This window comes from Rhinolophus hipposideros (genome assembly GCF_964194185.1).
Source record: "Rhinolophus hipposideros genome assembly, chromosome: 20".
NCBI lineage: Eukaryota > Metazoa > Chordata > Mammalia > Chiroptera > Rhinolophidae > Rhinolophus > Rhinolophus hipposideros.
Window position 1 is genome coordinate 39,594,286 of NC_138066.1, and position 24,383 is coordinate 39,618,668.

A 24,383-nucleotide genomic window follows, 5' to 3' on the forward strand; every position below is an offset into this window, starting at 1 on the left:
GCTGGGAACTGTAGTTTTCGTTAAGAAGCACGCGCCTTGTTTTGGGTGTCATGGCTTGGCAGATCCGCCAAAACAGGCAAATGGCATTACACAATGAGTATTTATGCCTCTTGTCGCCACCAAAAGGAAGTTCACTGCTATGCTGAAAGTTTAACAAAGAACACAGAAATCCAAATCTCAAAACAAAAAGCAAACATCCCACTTTACTACCAGAGTTGGTTTAAAGTACTGGCACTATAATTTCTCTTGACCCATCTGTCAGTATATAGCATATTTCTTTGCTTTCCCAAAACAAGGCCTTAAAAATAATGGAACCTTTTCTAGATTTTAAAAATTCAGCAAATAATGCAGTGTCACATTTACATAAATGCATTAACTGTAATTCGACCATCCATTAAAACTTAAAAAAAAAAGTTGCCAAAAGATGAACTAAATGCTTTGAGATTTCAAAAAAGAACTCTGGGATTCATCAAAATATTATTTTAAATGAAGAAAAAAGTGTTTCCAACAATTCAGTCATCAAATTCAGCAGATGAGAAGAGTATGGTTTACTACCAAAAATGAAAATGAGAAATGTTCAATACTGTTTTGTGGCTTACCAGAACCAATATCCGGTGGTATGCCTCACTTCTGCTAGTCAAAAAAACACCCTGTTTTAGTCCGTCTACAAACTTACACTACCTCACCAGCTCCTACAGTATCTGCACCTATCTTTTCATGAGTTACCATTTGTACTCTTAAAGTCACTTTCAAACACAGTCATGGTTCTCAAATATCAAAAGCAAGCAGCTAAGGAAGTCACAGGGTCAAATTACACAAAGAATAAATTAATATATGGATACATGCTTGTATACACATCCAACATTGATCTTGGTCTTGGCTTTTGAATGTATAATCCCGGGGAAGAAAATTTAGTTGATTTAAAAAATGTACCCACATATCTCCACATAAATATTAACAGTAATTTCACAAAGTATAGCAGAACTGTGTTAAACAATTCCAGGACCAATAGATGGCGAACTAGAGCCCTAATCTGAGGATTCTGAAATCTAAATGAGCAGAATGAAAACCACCAAATAAGGCAAAGCCCTTTGCAGTGTATACTTAAATATTATGTCCAAAGATACCCACCACAAAATAATTAATCCTAGTACTGCTTCAACTCTTAAAACTTAACTGCCAGATTTTAACTAGGCCCCCCAAACAGCCACGGTTATGAAACACATTTTTTCAATGATTAAGAAAAAGGTATAAACGCTCATTTCAAAACATGCATTTTGGGGAAAAATAAATTCCAACTTTCCCTTTCTCTCATTGCTTAGACCAAGAATCAGAAATTCACAGTATTTACGGCACTTAAATCAGTCAACCTATTTTACACTCTTATCTCAAATCAGATTCTGCTTAGGCACCAATTTTTACAAATAAGGACATTCAAAGGTGAGCCACTACAAACACAAAATCTTAGGGAGAGAAATACATTTTCTTAAAATTTCTCCAGAAACAGTTTTTAATCAAGACTGATTAAAAACATAGACACATGCTGCTCAACTTTTCAAATCATTCTTGGAATCATCATTGTGGTTGACTTTCCAATATCCACTCTATCTTAATGGATTAATTTTAACCCATTCTCTTTGCCAATGATTGGTTGTGAATGTGCATGAACCTAACCCCAGCCAATGAGACATGAGTGGAAACCCACTGGAAGCCCTCCAAAAGAGGATTGTAAGAAAAGCCTCTTCAATCCTAAAGATGAGAAAGAAACATTCCCTCTTTCTCAGATAGTGCTAAACATGATACTTCGAACTACTAATGTCACCTTACAGCAAGCCTGAAGATACCACCACCATCAAAAGGGAGCGGAATAAAGAGTTGGCAAGAACTTTGGTCCTTAGTGACAGTATTAAGCCATTGTATCAATCAATCCTGACATCTGTAAGACTTCTGGACTTCCAGCAACACAAGAACAATGTAACAAATATTTCTTTTATATCACCTTATTATTTATTCCTCAGAAAGGCCCTTCCTTCCTGTACACAACTCTGTACCCATCCTTGTCTTTATGTGTTTTCTGCTGGAAAAAGAGAACCATCCCTCCTCACCATCATACTTTGTTCATTCCTTTCCCCCAATCCACCTCCAAATTATTTTTCCTTCAAGATATATTCTACCACACCACCATTATCACTTAACAATAACATAGGTAATTGGCACTCTATTACTCTGCCCTTGATTAAATGCTGTGTGTAATTCCTCTGAGGTTGTTTTCACATATGTCATTCTCACCTGAAACCAGCCTGAAAATTCTTAAAAGCGGGAACTAAGGATATCCCAACTTCAGATTTATTACTCTCTTCTGTACAATAAACATTCCAAAAAGGCACTAACTTCCCCACCACATACCTACTAACAAGCCAGAAACTCCTAAATAGAATATTCTGTCATATGTACTTCATATGTACAAGCTAATCTCACAAGGACAAGGGATTATTTTGTTTTACACTTTTTTTAAAAAGCAATTATATTAACTCAGGAGAAAGTCCTAAAGCTTAAACAATTCAGTTTCAAAAGGAGAGACCCAGTTTCATTATTTACCACTGCATCCCAGAGACCTAACCCATAGCCTTGCAAAAGGAGGCACTTCCTAAGTATTTGCTGAATAAATGAAAAAACGTATAGTGTGGTAATTACAAAGGTGTGATCAAAAAATACAGTGACTTCAAAAAAATTATTACAATAAAAGACACATTGCCATTAGTCCCCCTCAAAATACTCCCCCTTGCTTCAAACACACTTATCCGATCATTCTTACCTCGTTCCGAAGCAGTTCTGGAAGTCCTCTTTCATAAGTGTCTTTAGTTGCCCTGTCATGGCTGCCTCCATGTCCTGAATCAATTCAACATGTTTACCTTTCATGTTCATTTTGACTTTGGGAAGAGCCAAAGTTGCACGGTGCCAGATCCAGTGAATGAGGTGGATGAGGACACACCGTAATGTTTTTATTTGACAAATTGCCATATACCAGAAGCGATGTGTGACATGGAGCAGTCATGATGGAGGATGATGTACAGCACTTTAAAACACACCTCCTCTCAACCGTAGCTCACACCCGACTGACTGCACCAAACAAGTTGAAACTTGTCATACACTTATTTTATGCGCTGTTTCCTGTATTGAAGATCCCTGCCTTTCCATTGGATGGCTCTTGGCAGCAGCATTCACTGTATTAATGTGATTACAAGAGAAAGGCTCCGAGTCACACATCACTTCTGGTATAGGGCAATTTCTGTCAAATAAAAACATGACAGTGTGTCCTCATTCACCTTATTAACTGGATCTGGCACCGTGTGACTTCTGGCTCTTCTCCAAAGTCAAAATGATTCAGGACATCGAGGCAGCCACGACAGCGCAGCTAAAGACACTCACGAAAGAGGACTTCCAGAACTGCTTCAGAAAGTGGCAAGAACGATGGGATAAGTGTGTTCTAAGCGAGGAGGAGTATTTTGAGGGAGATTAATGGCAATGTGTCTTTTACTGTAATAAATTTTTATTTTTATTTAAACATTAACCATATTGTTTGATCACACCTCGTAAGAGTACGGAATCCAGGGACAGCCTTAGATTTTATTCTGCCTCCATCACTTACCAGTTGTGTTACTTTGGTCAAAGTACTTAACCTACTGTAAGCCTCAGTTTCTGCTCTGTAAAAAGGAGATGATAATAGTGCCTACCTCACACTCGTAAGTTTAACTACTATCATTATCATTATCAATAAATGAAGTTATTTTCCAATGTTCACTAAAAGGTTAAAATATGAGATAAGTAAAGGTCAGCACATCTCCCTTAACATAAACTTAAAATCCCAATCTACAGACTCTGGCAAACAATGTTTTCATTCATAAACTCAGATAACACTATATATAAAAATACTTTGAGTTCCCTAAAAACATTTTAATTCTGAAAAGGATTATTTACAATCATAAATCTAAAGCCACATTAAAAAAAGTTAAAATGCATTTATTCTAAAAAAATTTAGTGAGCACCTATTAAGCTCAATACCTGTCCTAGATATCACAGAAATGAACACATCAATCTAAGACAATATTAAAATTATACCATGAAAGAAACATCTTTAAACTGAAATTGATGCATGTTCTCATGTTAATATTTAACCAACTAAATGTTAAATAGAAAGCCACAATAAACTGAACCAAAGTTAAGAAATTTAAATCAAAGAATTTTGGATGTAGAAGGAATATGAAAGGCCAACTAGTTCAACCTCCAAATTTTATTAGTGGGAAATGAGGCCAAGCGAGAACAGTTAGGAAACTGCTCAAAGCCTCAAAGTTGAAGGACATGCTGGGATCAGGGTGTCCAGTCTCCAATTTTCACTTTTCCTACTGCATCACCGGCTAGACTTATCCTCTAGACTTATATCCTCCCAACAAAAACATGCTACTCACTTAGTAAATAAGTGCAAACATGATAAAAGTATGAAACCCAAACAATACTACCTATTTCAGTTTCACAAGTATCAAGATTTAGCCAAATATAAGTAAAAGAAAATGCTCACACTAATTACAATGACTATAAAGCTCAGAAATCAAGATTTTTCATTAAATGGAGGTCTCAACTGATTCAAAATATCATTATTGTTATGTACTCAGTGCAATAGCAACAAACTCATTAAGATTAAACAATTTAAGTAATTTGAAAAACTTGTAAATGGCAAAGTATTATAAGAATGCATGACATTCCTTAGTTTCAAACCCACTTATCTAGGTGATTGTCATCCTTGTACTAGAGATAGATTTAAGAATTTATATAAATATATTATTTTACCATCTCTCCATAGAAGTAATCCCATAACTATTAAGAAAAACTAATCTTAGGCAACCTCATGATGTAACGCTTATTAGTTATGAAAACAATAACTAAAGTTACAGGTTAACCCTGAAAGCACTCCTAAATCTAGAAATAATTTATGTGGGGATAATTCAGAAGATAGCACTAAAATTCAACTGAATACAACTATATCACTTAAAGAAACAAGTCAGGTGCTCTCAGGCTATCAGCTAAATTAAGATCTAACATCCAAGATTGATGGTTTTATCTTCTGCAGTCCCAGACTTCAAAGCAACTACACAAGCACTGACTTCTAATGCATGCATTTCCACCAGGACTTTCTATGAATATTTTAATAGTTTCTCAAGGAGTGAAAGAACTAAATTGATTATTTATGTGGACTTTAATTAATTCTAATGCTTTGAACTTCAGTATAGAACATTGTAAAATTCCCAAATAATTAGAATTAACCAAAAAAGTTAACTGACCAAACATAACAAAAGGAGGGCTCTAATAAGACTGATTTTGCAGGTGAGGCAATGTCAAATGAAGCAGTCTTCCCAGGACCTAAACACTATCAGATAATAAACTTGAATGTCAGAATTTGCCCAAAATTTACCAAGAAACTACCTGGTTTCTTTTCCAAATGAAATGTAAAGGTAAACATGTAGAAGAACCTCAAGGGAACTATGAGCAGCTAAGCTGTGCAGGGCCTGATAAAAGAGAGTCAGAGGGCAAAAAAACGTTCAAAGAGAAAGAGGCAACAGGTGCATAAGGCAAAAGGCATTTAAAAAAATTTTTTTAAGTCAGTTTCTGAGTCAAAAGTGAAGATGCAACTTCTAAATTCTTGCTCTGAGGGCAAAGCAAACCTAGAAATTTTGGAGCAAGCACACCTGTTCCTTCCAATGGAGAGGCACTCCATTCTTGGAAAGAAACATTACTTTTTAATCCACTAATTCCTAGATTCTTGAACTGGGTTCTCGTGTACACTCTGGAATATATAGCTAGGGAGTAACTGGAGCCACTCAATAAACAGTACAGACTTAACTGAAGTGTCAATTTAAAGATGACAGTAAAGGCAGACACACTTTTGTTAAAATAAACACAAAAACATTACGGAGCAAAATGCAAAACTTTCAGTTTTCTCAAGAGAGAGGAGGAGTCTTCAGAGAAATGTCCTTTTTGTGACAAGCTGCTCTGGACAATCCCAGACGCTGACAGTACTTTAAAGGAAAAGTTGGAGAAGCACTACTTTAGAACATTTATAGCTAAATAAGCATGCCAAAAAACAAACAAACAAAAAATACAAAAACCTAAACATAGTCCCTTTATACAGATAATGAAACCTGAAAAAAATCTAATGTAAAAATTGTCACGGGTACAGCATTATAAATGAGACCATAAGGTATTGAATACGTAACTAGAATTCAGGAAATGCTAAAGTCCCTGTCTTATCTCTGTCACTCATTTACTAAATCATATATAATTTTCTTAACAGCAATCTTTTTTCACCTCTGAATTAGACTGACAAAAACAGAATACAGGGGGCTGGCCCAGTGGCTCAGGAGGTTGAAGCTCCGTGCTCCTAACTCCGAAGGCTGCCGGTTCCATTCCCACATGGGCCAGTGGGCTCTCAACCACAAGGTTACCGGTTCAACTCCTGGAGTCCTGCAAGGGATGGTGGGCTCCGCCCCCTGCAACTAAGATTGAACACGGCACCTTGAGCTGAGCTGCCGCTGAGCTCCCGGATGGCTCAGTGGGTTGGAGTGCGTCCTCTCAACCACAAGGTTGCCAGTTCAATTCCTCGAGTCCCGCAAGGGATGGTGGGCAGCACCCCCTGCAACTAAAATTGAACACGGCACCTTGCACTGAGCTGCCTCCCAGATGGCTGTTGGTTGGAGCACGGGCTCTCAACCACAAGGTTGCTGGTTCGACTCCCGCAAGGGATGGTGGGCAGAGCCCCCTGCAACTAGAAAACTGTAGCTAGACCTGGAGTTGAGCTGCACCCTCCACAACTAAGACTGAAAGGACAACAACTTGAAGCTGAACGGCACCCTCCACAACTAAGACTGAAAGAACAACAACTTGACTTGGAAAAAAGTCCTGGAAGTACACACTGTTCCCCAATAAAGTCCTGTTCCCCTTCCCCAATAAAATCTTAAAAAAACAAACAAACCAGAATACAGTATTTGGTATTTTCAACTAGATTTCAAATTAATGCTCACAATTAAATTTAGAGACAAATTCAACTAACAAAGTTTGTCCCAAATAAACTAACTTCAACTAGCAGAACAAAAAATAATAAAAGAGCTAAATGAAACTACATCTTCTGTGGTGTAAAGAAGAAAAAAAAAATTCACTCTGTGTAGGGAAGGAGAAAAACTACTCACACTTCCTAAAGTATCTATGGGGGCAGTATCAAAATGTGATATTGCTGGTAATAGGCCAGTGCATTACATTTTTATAACAATACAACAGTAATATTTTGCATTCTTGCCTTGAATGATTTTCAGTAAAGCTGGAGATCCCCTTAAAGTTCTATCATTAATTCCCATTCATTCATAAATATTTATTGAATGCCTACTGGATGCTAAACACTGTAGTACCTCTGGAGGAAAAAAAACTGAGTCACCATGATAAGCTATGCAGTAGTCAAGAAAAATCCCTATTTACTGATATTTTAAATGGTTAAAAATTCAAAGCTAAGAAATAAGAAGAGAACAATTAGCAAAATTTTACTGCTTTATGCTTCCAATTCCACTCTCTTCTGGCCCTTTGGTGAAGCTTTCCTAAACAACCACCCCAAGAATGCTAAAATTAGGTGTTATTTAAATGGGATTATATGAAACTGAAAAGCTTCTGCACAGCAAAAGAAACTATTGACAAAATAATGAGGCAACCAACTGAATGGGAGAAGATTTTTGCAAACAGTTCCTCTGATAAGGGGCTAATATCCAAAATATACAAGGAACTCATGAAACTCAACAACAAAAAAACAAACAACCCAATTGAAAAATGGACAGAGGACCTGAAGAGACATTTCTCCAAAGAGGATATACAAATGGCAAATAGACATATGAAAAAATGCTCAACATCGGTAATCATCAGAGAAATGCAAATGAAAACCACAATGAATATCACCTCACCCCAGTCAGAATGGCTTTCATCAACAAAACAAATAGTAACAAGTGTTGGAGAGGCTGTGGAGAAAAAGGAACCCTCATACACTGTTGGTGGGAATGCAGACTGGTGCAGCCGCTATGGAAGGCAGTGTGCAGGTTCCTCAAGAAATTACGAATGGAATTACCACATGACCCAGCAATCGCTCTCCTGGGTATCTACCCCAAAAATATAAAAGCATTTCTCTATAGAGACACGTGTACGCCAATGTTCATTGCAGCTTTGTTTACGGTGGCCAAGACATGGAAACAACCAAAATGTCCTTCGATAGATGAATGGATAAAGAAGTTGTGGTACATATACACAATGGAATACTATTCGGCGTTAAGGAAAGATGATATAGGAGCATTTGTGACAACATGGATGGATCTTGAGAGTATAATGCTAAGTGAAATAAGTCAGACAGAAAAAGCAGAGAACCCTATGATTTCACTGATATGTGGTATATAAACCAAAAAGAACAAGACAAACAAATGAGAAACAAAAACTCATAGACACAGACAATAATTTAGTGGTTACCAGAGGGTAAGGGGGTGGGGGGTGGGTGATGAGGGTAAAGGGGATCAAATATATGGTGATGGAAGGAGAACTGACTCTGGGTGGTGAACACACAATGGGATTTATAGACGATGTAATACAGAATTGTACACCTGAAATCTATGTAAATTTACTAACAATTGTCACCCCAATAAATTTAATTAAAAAAAGAAAAAATTAGGTGTTATTTACAGCATAACCAAAATGAGGTAACAAAGCAAGTACTCCGAAATAAAACTAAGAGAAGAGATTAAGGACCTAAGTAGGAGGCAAGGATCTAAAGTGCTTGACTTGGAACCTCTATCCTGAATGTCTCAAGATAGGCAAAAGGTGTAGAAAAGGAAAATGTGTGACCCAATCCAATTGTATTTAACTTTGTATCTCCCTTTCATTCTCAAATATTTGCTATTACCCTGGGGCAAAGCCAGAACAATGCAATTGAGGGAGGGGGTGTAGGTGGAGGAATAGTCTTTTCAGCAAACAGTACTGGGACAACTGGATATTGACATACAGCAGAATGAAGATGGAGCCCTATCTCACACCATACACAAAAATTACGGTAATTCAAAATGGATCACAGGCCTAAATATATGAGGTAAAACCATAAAATTCCTAGAAGAGAACAATAGTAAATCTTCATTATCTTAGGTTAGGCAATGGTTTTTAGCTATGGCACCAAGAGAACAAATAACAAAAAAATACATAGATTGGACATCATCAAAATTATAAAGTTTTGTGCATTAAAGGTCCCCATCAAGAAAGTGAAAATATAACCGATAAAATGGGGCAGAATACTGAAAAATCATGTGATGAGGGACTTGTATCCAGAATATCTAAAGAACTCCTACAACTAAGCAATAAAAATACAATCCAGTTAAGCAAAGGATTGGGCAGAAATAGAGATTTCTCCAAAAGAAGATACACAAATGGCTATTAAGCACCTGAAAAAATCTCATCATCATTAGTCATCAGGAAAATGAATTCAAAACCACAATGAGATACCACTTCACACCCACACTAGCATGGCTATAATCAAAATGACGGACAATTGCAACTGTTAGCAAAAATGTGGAGAAATAAGAACCCTCAGACATTGCGATGGGAATGTAAAATGGTATAGCTGCTTTAGAAAACAGTTTGGTGGTTCCTCCAAAAGTTAAAGAGTTATCATATAACCTAGTGATTTATGGGGCTTAGCCTTACAATGGAATATTAGTTGGCATAAAAAGGACTGAAATACTGATATATGCTACAACATAGATGAACTTTGAAAACATGCTCAGTGAAAGAAGCCTGTCACAAAAGAACACATATTATATGATTTCATTGATATGAAATATCCTGCACAGGCAAACCATGGAGACAGAAAGTAGGTTAGTGATTGCCAGGGGCTGGGACAAAGGGAATAGAGAGTGACTACTAATAGATACAGGGTTTCTTTTTGGGTATTGAAATGTTCTAAAATTAGATTGTGGTGATTAATGCACAACTGAATATACTAAACAAAATTTGTGTATTTTAGTAAATTTTATGATACACAAAGTGTATCTCAATAAAGCTGTAAAAAAAAAAAGACAAAGTCAAAATAACACTTAGTTTCTAAACAATTTCACTTTGCTCCCCCCCCCAAAAAAAGTTGAATCACTTGTGAAAGTATCCGAAGGCAAGCCATAACTCTGCCATTTATTTCCCCTTGAGAGATTACCTCAGAGCACTAATCTGCCTGTATGTTACATCTGCAAACTCATTGCCAGCAAGAGAAAAAAATCAGGTTCCCATCAAACTCAAGTTATTCTAAATTACTCTATGTGAGAATTAAATGAGGAAGACCCAAGATGTCATCCGTACAGTCATCTATAGGAATAATAGTACAAACTAGGACATCAGTAAGTGAAGAGTTTAAGGAACACAAAATCCTATTACTGGAAAAAGGGTTGTCTTCAGTGAGATAGGATTGGAATGTTTTATTATTTTAAAAGCTTCAACAAAAGCAGTAACATTATACTCTGCCTGAAGAATATTATAACACATGGTTGGCAAGCCTTCTATAATAGGGTAGTTTAAAGAGAAAAAATTTGGTGTTGTCATCCCGGCACTATCCGGAGTGCAAAGATGCCCTGATCCACAAATATAGGATGTAAGAGAAAGAGTATGTGCTGAACAGGAAAAAACATGAGTCAACTCATTTCCAAACCAGACTGTTCATTTTATTTTTTACCCCCATAAGTCAACACTTGTTGTTTGCATGTGGTCCAATATAAACGTGATTAGCAGCTAAATCTATTCCCCAATAATCACTAGACTAACACAATTAATGCTAGACTGGCATTCAAGTTCTAGCTCTACCGACTACCACTAAGTAGCTATGTGACTGTGGGGAAATGACTTCACTGCTCTTAGTTTCTTCATGTATAAAATAAGAGAGCTTGACTAACTTAAATCAAGGTTTCTTTTCAACTTTAAAGCTCATTGATTCAGAAACTTGAAAAGTACAACAATAACAATAACGCAGTGCTCAACAATCTAAATGTTTAACAACATAAAACTTCTCTGGGAGGGAACTGATGTAAAATTTTAAATAATACAATAAATGCTTTCTCAAAAAAATATTAGACCCTACTAAGACATACACATATAACAGAACTTCGTTCTAAATTATAACGAAAAAATGACATGTATGACCCACTAGTAATAAGACATAAAAAAATACATAACCAACATTCTATAAGTCAGGAAAAACTAAAAATATATATTGCCACCCAATTTTAGAAAAGAAAATCTAGACTTTAGATAAAATTATGCTTAAAAAGCAAATGTGTAATACAAATCCTAGAGATGGACTTTAAAATACTTTACTGAATGTAAGAGATCAAAAAAGTCAGGTGCTCCACCATAATTTTTGAATTGCTAAGTAGTGTGGGGGTGAGGGAGACAAATGGGGGATCAGGAGAGGAGGAGGAAAACAACTTTTCTCAAAATAGACTTTAACAAAAACGAGGAAAAGTACTAAAAGACCATAAATTGTAGCTAATCAGGAGCACTAAGAAGACCTTTGTAGGCAAAACAATGAAAACCTTGCAAGGAAATGCAAAGCCACAAAGAGATGGCTTAAATACTAGGTATATAAAAAGCCAGGTGCCAAATAACGATGGGATGGGTTGTTTGAAGGATAGGCCATAAACAGTGATAAAAGCAAGACAGCTGATAGGCCTAACTTTAATTTGTTTCAATATTTATTGAGGAAGACATAAGGAAGAAAAACCTATTTCTAAATTATTCTTCAAAGCATACAAATCACTGATAGTGAATCAAATTCATCATTAAACAAAGATGCTTCCAAACCAATGTATCAGATGTTACTCATGGAGTCCCAAAGTATTCTATGCATTTTAAAAGAATTTAAATACAAAAATTAAAAAACTGCAGGGAAGAACCTCCTGGCTGACAGTCATGTGAGGGGAGTGACCTCCTATAAACCCAAGACAGAATCTGGATCTGTGCCCTTCAACATTTACCCAGCCCCTTGCTTAACTCCTGGCATACTTAGGCACTTAATAAATATTTTCTGAATAAAATGAACAAAACTATGCCATCAATATAAGTCCCATGTAGTCAAGAGAAGGGCTCTAGCTGCAAGCTTCAAATCAGCCAAATTGGCAAATCTCTCATAGAGGATGGGATCAGAAGAAACATCAGCATGAATAACCTTCTGAGGAAAAGACAACATGGCTTCTAAAAGAGGAAATCACCGGGCAGCAGAATGGCTCAGTTGGTTAGAGCCGTGAGCACTTAACAACAAGGTTGTCTTGCCGGTTCAATTCCCACATGGGATTGAGTCCCCTGCAACTAAGATTGAAATTGGCGACTGGACTTGGAGCTGAGCTGCGCCCTCCACAACTAGATTGAAGGACAACGACTTGGAGCTGATGGCCCTGGAGAAACACACTGTTCACCCCAATATTCCCCAATTAAAAAATAAATTAAATAAATTACTTTAAAAGAATAAAAGAGGAAATCACACAACAGTCTACTCAAATTCTCAAAAGGAGAAAGTAAGCATGTGGGCTTTTATAAAAGTATATAATGCATGTGGGCTTCTATAAAAGAAGATCCTAAATATAAGTTTATTAAAAAAAAAAAAAAAAGCTGAGTGCAACCACAAAATTGAGAATGCTTACCATAGATGGGGCATGATTTAGACACAGAAAATTATGGGTGGAAGTGGAGGCACTTCCCCAAATTAAGAAATATAAGCAGAAAATTGATCTAGGTAATGGTTTGGAAATGCTGTATTTAACATTTTAATAAACTGTATGAAAAATATACAGAAAATTCTCCATTTTTCAAATGGAATGATGAGCTTCCTGATAATACTACACTGAGTTGAAAAAACAAGGAAACTAAGAGATGGGAAGGATTTTTAAGTGTATCAAACGAGAAACATTTGCAAACACTACGGTTTATTTTCAGCTTAGAATCAAATCCTTTGGCAAGCACGAAAGTTGTCTAAATATCTGAAGGGCTGTCCAGCAAAAGAGGAACTAGAGTTGCACTAGGCAGTTCCTGTACAGACAAATAAGGCCCAAACTGAAAACAGCAGAGGCACATTTCACCTCAACATTAGGTCAAGTTTTCTAACCACCAGATCTTACTAAAAAGGTGATTCTTACCCTGAGTTACCTCTAAGACCCACTAAGATAGAAGAGGCTAAAATACTGAAGTCAGGAAAATGACAGGTGTTGCTTACAGCATGGACAAATCAAAAGTAAGGCATTTACAGGAAAAACAATCTAGTTGTACCTAAAGAATTCACAGCTTCTAGTCAAAAAGGAATTTTTGAATAATTATAGAATGTTCCCTAAAGACAGTGTGATGTTATATGCAAAAAAAAGAGGGGGCAGGGGTTGCAAATTCTATTGGCCACAACAAGGAGAAGACTGTAAATAGAACATATTTTCCCATCCTAATAAATCATAATTTAGCTATATCTGAAATGCAGTTCTGATTGGTTACGATAAGTCCAGAAAGGCAAAGCAATGTTGACAAAGATCCAGAGAAGTGTAGATGGAAGGACTGGAGGCTGAAGGAGGCTTCATTGGAGACTACATTTTAAAATCAATCATTTTCAGTTGAGAACCACAGAAGCCAAGAAGGGGCACTATGATCAAAATCAGAAAATGTATCAATATGGTAAAAACTAACTTATTCACCAAGTCTCAGATGTTAAGCTTTTAAACTTGAAAAGGTTGAGTCTTTTTTTCTACAACAGATTAAAAAGAAACTTGTAGAATGTATCACCAAGAGGTATTTAAGGTTAAGACTACTCAAGAAGTGCATAAATTTATGTATATTAAGTCCACTCTGGGGTCCTATAGGATAGAAGCAATGTATGAGTTGAGGCCTTAAATTTCTGAGATTAACATCTTATAAGATAACAATGGCTCACTTCCAGACATCCGTTGGTGCCAATTGAGACCAAAAAATTGGCTGATAGCCTCCCTCTCTAATAGACTCAGTGCCACTTGTTGGTATAGTTTCTTTCATTCTTTTGTCTATGTACTGTGTATATGTGTGTGATATATACTCTTTAATTTTTATAAATTTAGAGTCCTCCTTATACAGCTATGTATCCTGAATTTTTCATTTATCATGTACTCAACATTCTAAGACATTAAAAATTCTTCAAAAATATTGTTTTATGGCTGTGTAATCATCCACCTTTAAATATGCCATAATTTACCCATTAATCTTACTGCTCATTGAAGTTTATTTTCAATTCTCACTAGTATAAATAATGTTTCAATGAATATCTTTGTTTACAAATCTTTCTATGTATGTCTGTTTTTTCTCCTTAAAATAAATTCCTGCAAGTGGAACTACTGAGTTAAGGACATCTTCAGATGCTTTGCAAAATATCTTTCAGAAAAATTGAACCCAATGTACAGTTCCACTAGCGGGTTTGGAGGCTATCCCCTTACCACCATTGACAACAAACTTAAATTGCCATCTGACAGGTTAAAAAATAGCATATTATTTTAATCTGCATTCCTTTGGTTACTTATCAGAATAAAAATGTTTCTTCTATGCCTCTTGGCCATTTGTATTTCTTCTTTGTGAACTCGATCATGTTCTTTGTCAGTAAGGCTTTTCTTCTAGCTCTAACAAACTTTTTGCAAATCAAGAGATAGAGTCACATATCAGTGACTTCAGCTCCCCCTGCTGGCCAAAAAATGACTATCATGATCAAGACCTAGATAAAAATAAACAGGCTCCAATTACAAGCTTGTCCATTTTCTGGGCTGTTTGCTACAAACACAATTTATATGCAGTGACAAAAGATAAAATGTTATGTATCTAAACTCATACTTAACAGAGCCATGAAGGAGAAGGAGAGAGGGAACATGTGATTGCTAATGAATAAGAACTAATCTCTAAAACTATCACCACACACCGAAATATTTATTTTCCTATACTTCATTCTAATAATGTGAATGAAAACATTCTAGTTACCAGATGACACTGGGTTGTCAGCAAACTGGCTCTCAATAAGAAAACAAAAACACCTGTATCCTTCATCACTCAATGGAAAGATTAACAAAACAAAAACAAAAAACAAAAAAAACCCCCACCTCTTTGTAATCCTTATTCCAAAGCTACAAAACTGCTCACATTGAAGATCGGATCCTCGAGTTCCCAAGGGGAAGGCCAGGATTTGCACGTGGATGGGATTACTGTGGTTTTTCTACTAGTACCCTCCTCAGATGCACCTCCCAGGTAAGGCGATGCAGCCCTCAGACCATCCATTAAACGCACACGTACTCAGTGCCATCACACGGCAAGCAGTGATGATACAAGATGAGACAGCCCCTACTCTCCAAGAACTCAGAGACGAACTGGGTGAGAGAAGAAAACCTGCAATCACTGTATAGAAGTGCTAGGTATACATCCATGCTCAAAGGCCATGCGTGGGTACGTACGAAGCTCTCAGCGTCAGCTACTGTTGTGGTTACTGTTACCAACACCACTGTTAGTTTCTAGAACAGGGTGGAGGCCATTTTAAACAGGCAACTGCAAGTGTGAAGGCCCAGAGGCAGAGGAGCAACAGGTGCACAGAAGGCACTGCAAGCAGGTCAGCACCGTTGAGTACAGAGGTGCTCAGGCAGGAGCAGCGATGATCTGACAGAAGCCCGATCGCCAAGGTCCTGGGTGCTTAGCAAAAAAACTTGACCTTTACCTTGAGCCACATTAGCCATTGGGGAGGAGGCACATCATCAGATGATGAAATCTGCATTTTATAAGGATCACTTTGACAGCAACTTGGAGGGCAGTCAAAGACGATGATCAAAAGGTGATTGAAGGTCATGAAGGCAAACAAAGGGTGACGAAGGTATGATCCCAGAAGGGAGAAGTGGGAGTGACCAGGGAAACATTACCATCTAGGATCTCAAGAACCTGGTGACTAATATGCCACAAGGGGGAATTTAGTGACGGGGTGGGTGATGGTACCACTCACTGGGAGATGGAAGATAGGAAGAGGATGGACTTGGGGAAATAGACGAGGAGGTCAGTTTGAAATGAACAAGGGACATCCAAGTGCAAATGTCCAGGAGGCAGTTCTGTGTGTGGGATTGGAGATCAGAAGACCACTTAGAGCTGGAAAAAACACATTTGCAAACCATCAGTATTAAATGGATGGTGAATGAGACACAAACTCAACTAAGATATCTCCCAAGAACTGCAGAGGGTGAGAGGAGAGAGAGCCAAGTTAAGGCAAACACTGATGTGAAAGAGGGAAAAAGTTTACAAAGAACTCTGGGAAAGAGCAGCCAGGGATAACGATGATGACAGAGCCAGCACACATACCACTTGTAATTTACTATGTGCCGGGCGCTCTTCCGTGCGCTTCTCATGTATTAACTCATTTCCTCCTCACAACCGTCCTGTGAGGTAGGTGTTATTATTTGTATTTTTTTATTATTTTTCCCATTTTTCAGACGAGGTAACTGAGGCACAGAGATGTTCAATTACTTCTGCAAGGCCAATACCCACAGCTGCTCTCCTGTCCACTACCTAACTTCATTTCCTCACTCCACCCCCTACCACTGTTACTCTGCCTCAGCCTGTCAGCTCTCCCAGGACTAGTCCAGTGGTCCTTCCTCCCACAGCCCCAACAATACTCCGTACTATGAACTCCTTCACTTCAGCATAGGGGGATAGAAGGAATCTGGGAACTAGACTCTGATGCAACTTTATAACATGACTTTCTATCAAGAGCAGCCCTAGATCATTGTAAAAATCTGATGAAAACAATGGACCCTTCCTCTCCATAAAATGCACATGGCAAAACCACATCATTTTGCACCTGGCTGCCAAAAAAATTGTCATTCTTCATGTATTTTATCCATAGAAAAGTTCCTCCCACTATCAGTAAAGATCTATTTCCTCTTCCTTGGCAAATAATTTATACAAGCATTAAATTAGAGGGAAGGGGTGCTGGAGGCTGGAACAAGGACAGTAACAAGAACAGTAATTATCTGATACTAAGGTAGGAGATCATGCAAATAAATAATAACACACAAAAGAATATAAAGAATAGCTCAAGAGTACATACTAGTCCACCAATACAGTAGAGTTCATGGTCTCCAAAGACACAACACAGTAACTGATGGGCATCGTGAAGAATCTTCAATAATTTTGGATTATTATTAAAAGGCAAAATTTTGTTCAGGGTGCTTTAAGGAGGCAGACAAGCCTTTGAAACAGAGGAAACCATGAAGCAGAGGTGCACACAGGCCAATGGTGAAAGGTAAAGTTTAAAAACCAAACAGAAAGGCCAGCAGCAGCCGCATCATCAGGGCCCTATGCTCTAAGTTTAAGTCTGAACTTTACCTAGAAGCCGGGGGGTGGGGGGACACAAGCAGAGGGCTGGCCAAATTAGTCAGGCCAGAGGAGGGACTTCCTCATGGTCTTACTATTTCTCAGGTGACCCATACTGTCTGCCTCAAAAATGACAGTTTGAAGGCAAAGGCTGGAGAATAACCATGCTATTAGTAGGCTGGTGCAGAAGTAATTGCTGTTTAAACGGTTAGAAATAATTGCAAAAACTGCAATTACTTTTGCACCAACCTAACAGCTTTTTCAAATGTGGCATCTGACTGAATATAAAACATCTCTTTATTCACACAGAGAAGGGGGTGTAAATTCCACATTACTGGGTATCCTTTCCTCCCAAACCCCTAGAGACAGATATCTGGGCCTAATTCTTACAGATTAAGGAAATCTCAAATTTCCATCAATTTCTACAAATGATGAGACATGGAGAGCAAGACTGTAATCTTGATCCTAATTTTTCAAATCAGAATATTACTGATACCAAAAAAAAGAATAACCTTACTTTCTAAAGATTCACTTTTATATAAATCTAAAGTTTCAATGATAACAAAATTCTGTACATATTAAAGATAAATGAGAAGCCTAAAGAAATAATCTACTTCTTTAAATCACGTTACCAATTTGTACCAAAATGTTCATTTCCTATATATCGGTGTTGAAGGTCTGCCACTCTTAATGAATGACACGGTGTTGTTATGGGTTGAACTGTGCACTGCTCCCGCCCCCCCCCCCAAAAAAAAGTAGTTTTGGACTCCTAACCCCCATTCGCTCAGAATGTAACCTTAGTGGGAGATAGGGTCTTTACAGAGGTAATCAAGTTAAAATGAGGTCATTAGGGTGGGCCCCAATCTAACGTGGCTGTTGTCCTTTTAAAAAGGAGAATTTTGGAACACAAAACACGCATACAGGGAGAACTCTATGTACAAAGGAGTTATGCTGCCACAAGCCAAGGAACCACCAGAAACTAGAAGAGAGGCCTGGACCAGATCCTGGCCTAGCACCTTCGGAGGGAGCATGCTCCTGCCCTCAGACTTCTGCCTGCAGAACTGAGACCATCGATTTCCGTTGTGTTCAGCCACCGAGTTTGTGACGCTGTTACGGCAGCCCGCGCAGACAGGTGGCATGCAGAAAATCAGCAGCTCGTGTTTGCACATACCAAGTGTCATTCTGGGCACTTGGCACCAATAACTCATTCAGCCCTTACAAAGTTCATCCCAGGTTCTAGGTATTCGGATTATTCCCTTTCTACAAATGAGGACACCAAAGTTCTAAGAGGTTAAAGAACTTGCCCAACATTAGCCGAAGTCCCACTCTTATCACTAGGCTATAAAGAACTATTATCAATCGTAATTATAAGAACAGTCGTAGTTCACTGAGTCAGACTCAAGAGCTTTTACAAATATACACCAATTCTCTGAAATAAATGTTAGTATTATTTCCAGTACAAAGAAGGACCCTGAATCTCAGACAGGTTAAGAAATTGCCCCAAATCACACAACCAAGAATGCGACAGTGAATCTAATTGCCAACCTGAAGGAATAAACAATAAAAATCTTTTTATACTAAAACTTGAAGAGCAAGTGAAAATTTTTAATGCCTGATTTCACAATTCAGTACTAGAAATACACATCTATAAATTCACACTTCGTCAAGATACCAGGAGAATGTGTTCTAGATTACAGTACCCGATGTGCATGTACCCCTTCACCCATCGTTGAAGGGCTACCTGCTCTGTCAGTTGGGCCCCTCATGTTTCTCTGACTTCCAGACACAGGAGAAGAAAAGATGTAAGGATTGAGATACTGTTTTTTAAGGTTTTTCTTAACTTGAATTTTTTGATTTTTGATACAAATATCAGAAAGTATAAAAAATTATAATGCAGTAAGCTGTCTCCTTCCCACAGTATCCTCTCGCTGCTCAGTTCCTTAGACTTAACAGGCAACCAATGTCACCATCTTCTTGTTTATTCCTCTAGCTTTTTGTTGTTTTTTTAATGTATATACAACAAGCCAACACAAATTTTCTTTCCTCCGTTTCTTTTGCAAAAAATACAAAGGGTACCATACCATTCACACTGTTCTGCATCTTGCTTTTATCACTTAACTGTGTATCTTTGAGATCTTTCCAAATCATACTGAATTGTTTTAATTCTGTCCTTTTGTTTGTCAAGAATACTTTTTATTTGCTCTCACCATAGTTCAGTCTTGCACACAGGACAACCAGCAGCCCCTAAGAGCTATCTGACACAACTAATGGTGGCACATCACACACCAAAGACCATCTTTCCTTTCTCTCTGCCTCTTCTTCTTCACTTTGCTCTTTTCTCCAGCTTACCCAAGTTCTCCTTCTCCCTGTTCCTCTCCCATCTCACCCATCCCCTAACCCTGACAACTGGACCTAAAAACAGCAAACATCATTGGCATTGCTTAGTCATGGCTAGCAAGAAAAACGCTGTAGACCCCGGATATAGAAAGAAAGGGGTAAATAATTTCCATGGTAACTTCGAATTAACAACTGTGCTTTCAACTGAGGAGTTTCTGTTTGGAGTTACTTTTTCTTTGTTACTTAGGTTTCCTTTGGTACTTTGGTTTATGAAAAGGGTGAGGATTGGCACTGTTTTCTATAAGCATGGAAACAAGTACATATTAAGGCCTGACATTGATGTAATGCCTAACAGAACTGGAGTTCATTCTGAAATGAGATAATCAGAAACAAAGTGTAAGAACTACAAAAAATGAACACTTTGGCTCCAAAGTATACACTTTAATTAGGCTATCATTTTTTTTTACTAAAAATGAACAGCTGTAACCTGAAAATACATCTCAGAAACATTTTAAGGATATTTACAACTGAGAAAGAGAATAAAGTTCTCTCCCTCCCTTTTTATTTCCCATCCTGCAAATTCAATGTTATCCTCTTCCCCCTAAAAAAGTGCCTTTTTCCCCCCTGTCCTAATCAAACACTATAACTAAGTTTTTCTAAGTAGTAAAAGGAGGAGGAAAATGTTAGCAAATAAAAAATCCGCTCAGATTCAGAAGAGATCTTCCACTGATCAAAGAACTGGTAGGAAACATAAAATTAAGGCAGCCACATAATTACATTCTTAAGTAGTTAACAGGTGGTAACTCATATAGTAGGGAGCTCTGTACTCCTGCCATGCCAGAGGTCTTTGGTACAACTTCAGGGGTTGTTGTGGACCTACAGTTGACCTTTGAACAATGAGTTTGAACTGTGCGAATTTTTTTCAATACAATAAATGCATTTCTCTTCCTTAAGATTTTCTTAATAAATTTTCTTCTCTAGCTTACTTTATTCTAAGAATACAGTATATAATACATATAACATACAAAATATGTGATATGTTATGTTATTGGTTGAGCTTCCAGTCAACAGTAAGCTATTAGAAGTTAAGTTTGGGGGCAGTCAAAAGTTATTCATTATTTTCGACTGTGTGTGGGGTGGGGGTCGGCACCCCTAACCCCTGGGGTTGTTCAACAGTCAACCACATAACACCCCAAGTTCAGAGATTTAGTGGTAAAATCTTAAACATCATATATGTCTTAAGAAGGAGGCTCTATGTACCTAATACATTAGTTAAAACCAAGGTAATGATAAAATAAAATTCAATATGTGAATCCTAATTTCCTTGGGTTTCTAGGGACCTAGTACCCGCTGATATCCCCTTGCCTGCTTCCTAAAGATAACAGAGGTCACCAGGTCCTGGCGCTAAACACTTGGTACCAAAGAGAACACTCTTATATAAGGTTTTCCAATTCCTAAGGGTTCAGGACTTCTGGGTGGGTTCCCCATACAACCCCTCCAACTCTACACGGAGAATGGCTGGTAAACTGTCACTTTGACTTCTTTTACACTAATATAAGCAACAACAAGAGCTGGAACATAAATGAAGAAGAGAACTCAGTCTACATTTACCTAAAGATTTCCAACCGTCCAAATATTTAGGTTACATTATTCTGATTTATTCATTGCATTAAATTGGAATTCCACAGGGCAGATACCACACAACGATCTTAAATACACTAATACCTAGCTCCAAAGGAAGGCAACCTGAGCCACTTGGCGAAACTGGTGAGGGCTTCCATCACTCCTTATCTTTCTCTGTCCATCCTTCCTCTCATTTTCCTCCCTACAAATGTCTTCAGCTTTGCCCTTTGCTTAGTCCTAATGAAGTGTCCTTTGGCCATCTATGTACAAGAAATTGGAAGGAGTGAAGGGACTTGAGAACCACATCAATAAGAGCTTTTTCATCTAAAGATCATCAGCCCAAAAGTGCTACCTGTGGAGAAAAGGAGTGTTAATTCCTATGCAAAGGACTAGGAAGTAGCAGGGCTCTCCAGCAGAGTTGTACACGCAAACCAACAGGTCTCAGAAAATTCTACATGAAGTTTCAGAGTAAACAAATGGTTAATGACACATCACTTGTAATACATGAATCAGCTACAGATTCGCAAGAGTGAGACACACCCTTCTACCTATGACTATCTGTTTGAAAGTGGACCTGGATGTCTGAACTGCCAATCCATCCTACTGAGATAGGAGGATAATTTTACAGCTATGTGGGTTGTCATAATTTAAAGTTAAAAAATTAACACATCATTATAATGAAAGTTAACTTGAGAAACTTCATTCATATTTTAACACCAACAATTAAGAACAGTAGCAATACAAAGTAAAGAGTAACCAATGAGTCCTAGGAAGCAAACATGAGAGTAGTTTTTGAGGGGTCAGGTAACAGGTTGAAGAATTGCAAATTCGAGAAGAATATTCTCAATTCTAAAGAAAAATAAAATGAGGCCTTTAATTAAAAAAAAAAATAACACATCTTACCTTAGGAGGCATCCACATAGCATTCATAGTGTCAGGAATAGTTCAGACGATTCTCTCAAAAATGAGCAAGCAGGGAGTCTTAGTAATCCCTCAGTCACCGAGTATGAGCAGGTAGGAAATTTTTTTGTTTCAAGAAGGTATCTGAAAGAGAGGACTTTCATTTAGACTAAAAAATAATCAAGAATAAGCAAATAGTTTAAGTATCTGGACAGAGATTTGAAGTACTATTTGCTTCACCATCCTAAAAAGATGTACAAAACAGTCCCCTTTGGAAAGAGGCAAATGTATATATGTGTATATCCATCTACATGTAGAAATATAGTTTACATAAACGGTGAATTAACTGTGTAATACATGTTGTATATAATATAAAATTGCTTATCAAATAGTTAGAAAACCAAAATCCCAGGTAGAAAAATGATTCTTCCGGGTACTTCATAAACACTACTGAAAAGTGATTTAACTGACCATCTAAAACAGACCCTTGTCACATTTAATTTTCTTTAATAAAAAGCTCTCTGATCATTCTCACTGTCCTAAATTTTATTAAGTTTCAGGACCCATCTACATAAAAAACAAAATCCATTCTTGACTGAAGTGCTACAAGCAAATAAAAGAGCCTTCTTCCCTGGAGATCGTTAAAAGCAGACCAAACAACTTAATTTTGAGGAAGGAGGGAGGCAAGTTTGCCTGGAGGCAGGAGGATGGATTAAATGACCTCTCCTAGGATCCTCGTTCAAGTCCTAGGCCTGAATGAAAATTCCAGCTTAACCAGTTACTGCTTCGCTTAAAATGGAGGCTTGCCCGAGTAGAGACAAGAATAACAGCACCCACCTCTGTAAAATAAATTTCAAAACATCAAAAACTACAATACCCTCATTTTGAAAAAAAAAAATTAAATATAAACCTCTGGAGTAGATTTGTTCCTGCTTTGCGTTTGTCACTTGGGCTTCGAAGACTTGGCATCACTTTTCTTACCGCTCATCGGTTGTTGTTTTTTTTTTGGGGGGGGGTAAGGGGGAGTTTGACTCTTGACCCAAGTCTCAGGAGGGTTTAATAGACCCTCCATGATCCCCATCGCAAAAGACATGGGAAGAAGAGAAAGGGGAGAGCCCGAGTTCTCACCCCTCCCCCCACCTTGGACCCTAGTCCCAAACCTACACCCCCCGCCAGCTTCCCGCAGTGGGGCGACTCCTTCTGTCCCATCCCCATTGTCAGGGAGGGGGCGAATGGGGAAGTGGGCTCCGGGCAGGGGCGCCTGCGGCCGTTGCCCCGGCTCGCTTCAGGAGGGGCGGCCCGAGGGATGCGGCTTCCCTTCCTCTGCGCGTCGGTCCGTCCCACCTCGGCTCGGCCTGGCGCCCCGGGCTCTGCTCGGCGCCCCCGGCCCCAGGCCCGGCCCCGGCCCGCCCCCGGGCACCAGGCCCCCAGCCGCTCGGCCGGCAGCCCGCGGCCCAGGCCTGCGAGTGGGCGCGGGGCGGGGGTCCCTGTGCCTCATACACGCGTCCCCGCTCCCCCAAGTCCAGCCGCTTCCAGGGCCCTCGGCGGCGCCCGCTCCCCGGGCCCGCCGGCCCCCCGCCTCCCGCCTGGTCACCCCCTCAAACTCCGGCCGATAGGGCCACCTCCCCCTTCCCATCATCACCCCTAACGACTCGTGCCCCCTACCCCCGCGGCACCAGTGCCAACGGCTGCTCCCCCGGCCCCGGACCTACCTGCACGGCTCAACCAAGCCTAGAAGTGGAGGCGGGGAATCTTCTGCCCTCCTCTGTCTCTCATTGGTCTTTCCGGGGCACATCGTGAGCGCCATTGGATAATGGCGGGTGTCCGTCAGAGCGGTGGGGCGGGACAGGAGGGGAGAGGGATGCTGGTGCCTCGGCGTCTCTGTCTCTGTATCTCGCTGTCTCTGTCTTGGCTCTTGGAAATGAGAGACATTTGGACAAGGCGACTGGAGGGGGGCCCGCGGTGGGAAAGATATAAATAGGAATCCTGGCAGAGCTTCCAACCAGTCGGCCACTCCGAACCCCCTACCTAAGTCCCCTTTGGGTCCTCTTCTCCATCACCCCCAACCCCGGCCCCTCACC

At 38.9% G+C, this 24,383-nt stretch overlaps 1 protein-coding gene across 2 annotated transcripts in view; it reads right to left on the reverse strand.

Moving 5' to 3' along the window:
- The window catches only part of KANSL1 (KAT8 regulatory NSL complex subunit 1), a 157,767-nt gene extending 133,722 nt beyond the window's left edge, over nt 1-24,045 (reverse strand). Inside the window, exons 1-2 of one of the 2 annotated variants that reach the window (XM_081028406.1) lie at nt 24,015-24,045; nt 22,306-22,446 (exon numbers count right to left, since the gene is read on the reverse strand). The gene's annotated coding sequence lies outside the window, so the exon portion shown is untranslated. Of the gene's footprint in view, nt 1-22,305; nt 22,447-24,014 lie in introns of those variants that run through there. The other variant, XM_081028407.1, reaches the window with a different exon arrangement.
- Between the last annotated feature and the right edge of the window lie 338 nt (nt 24,046-24,383).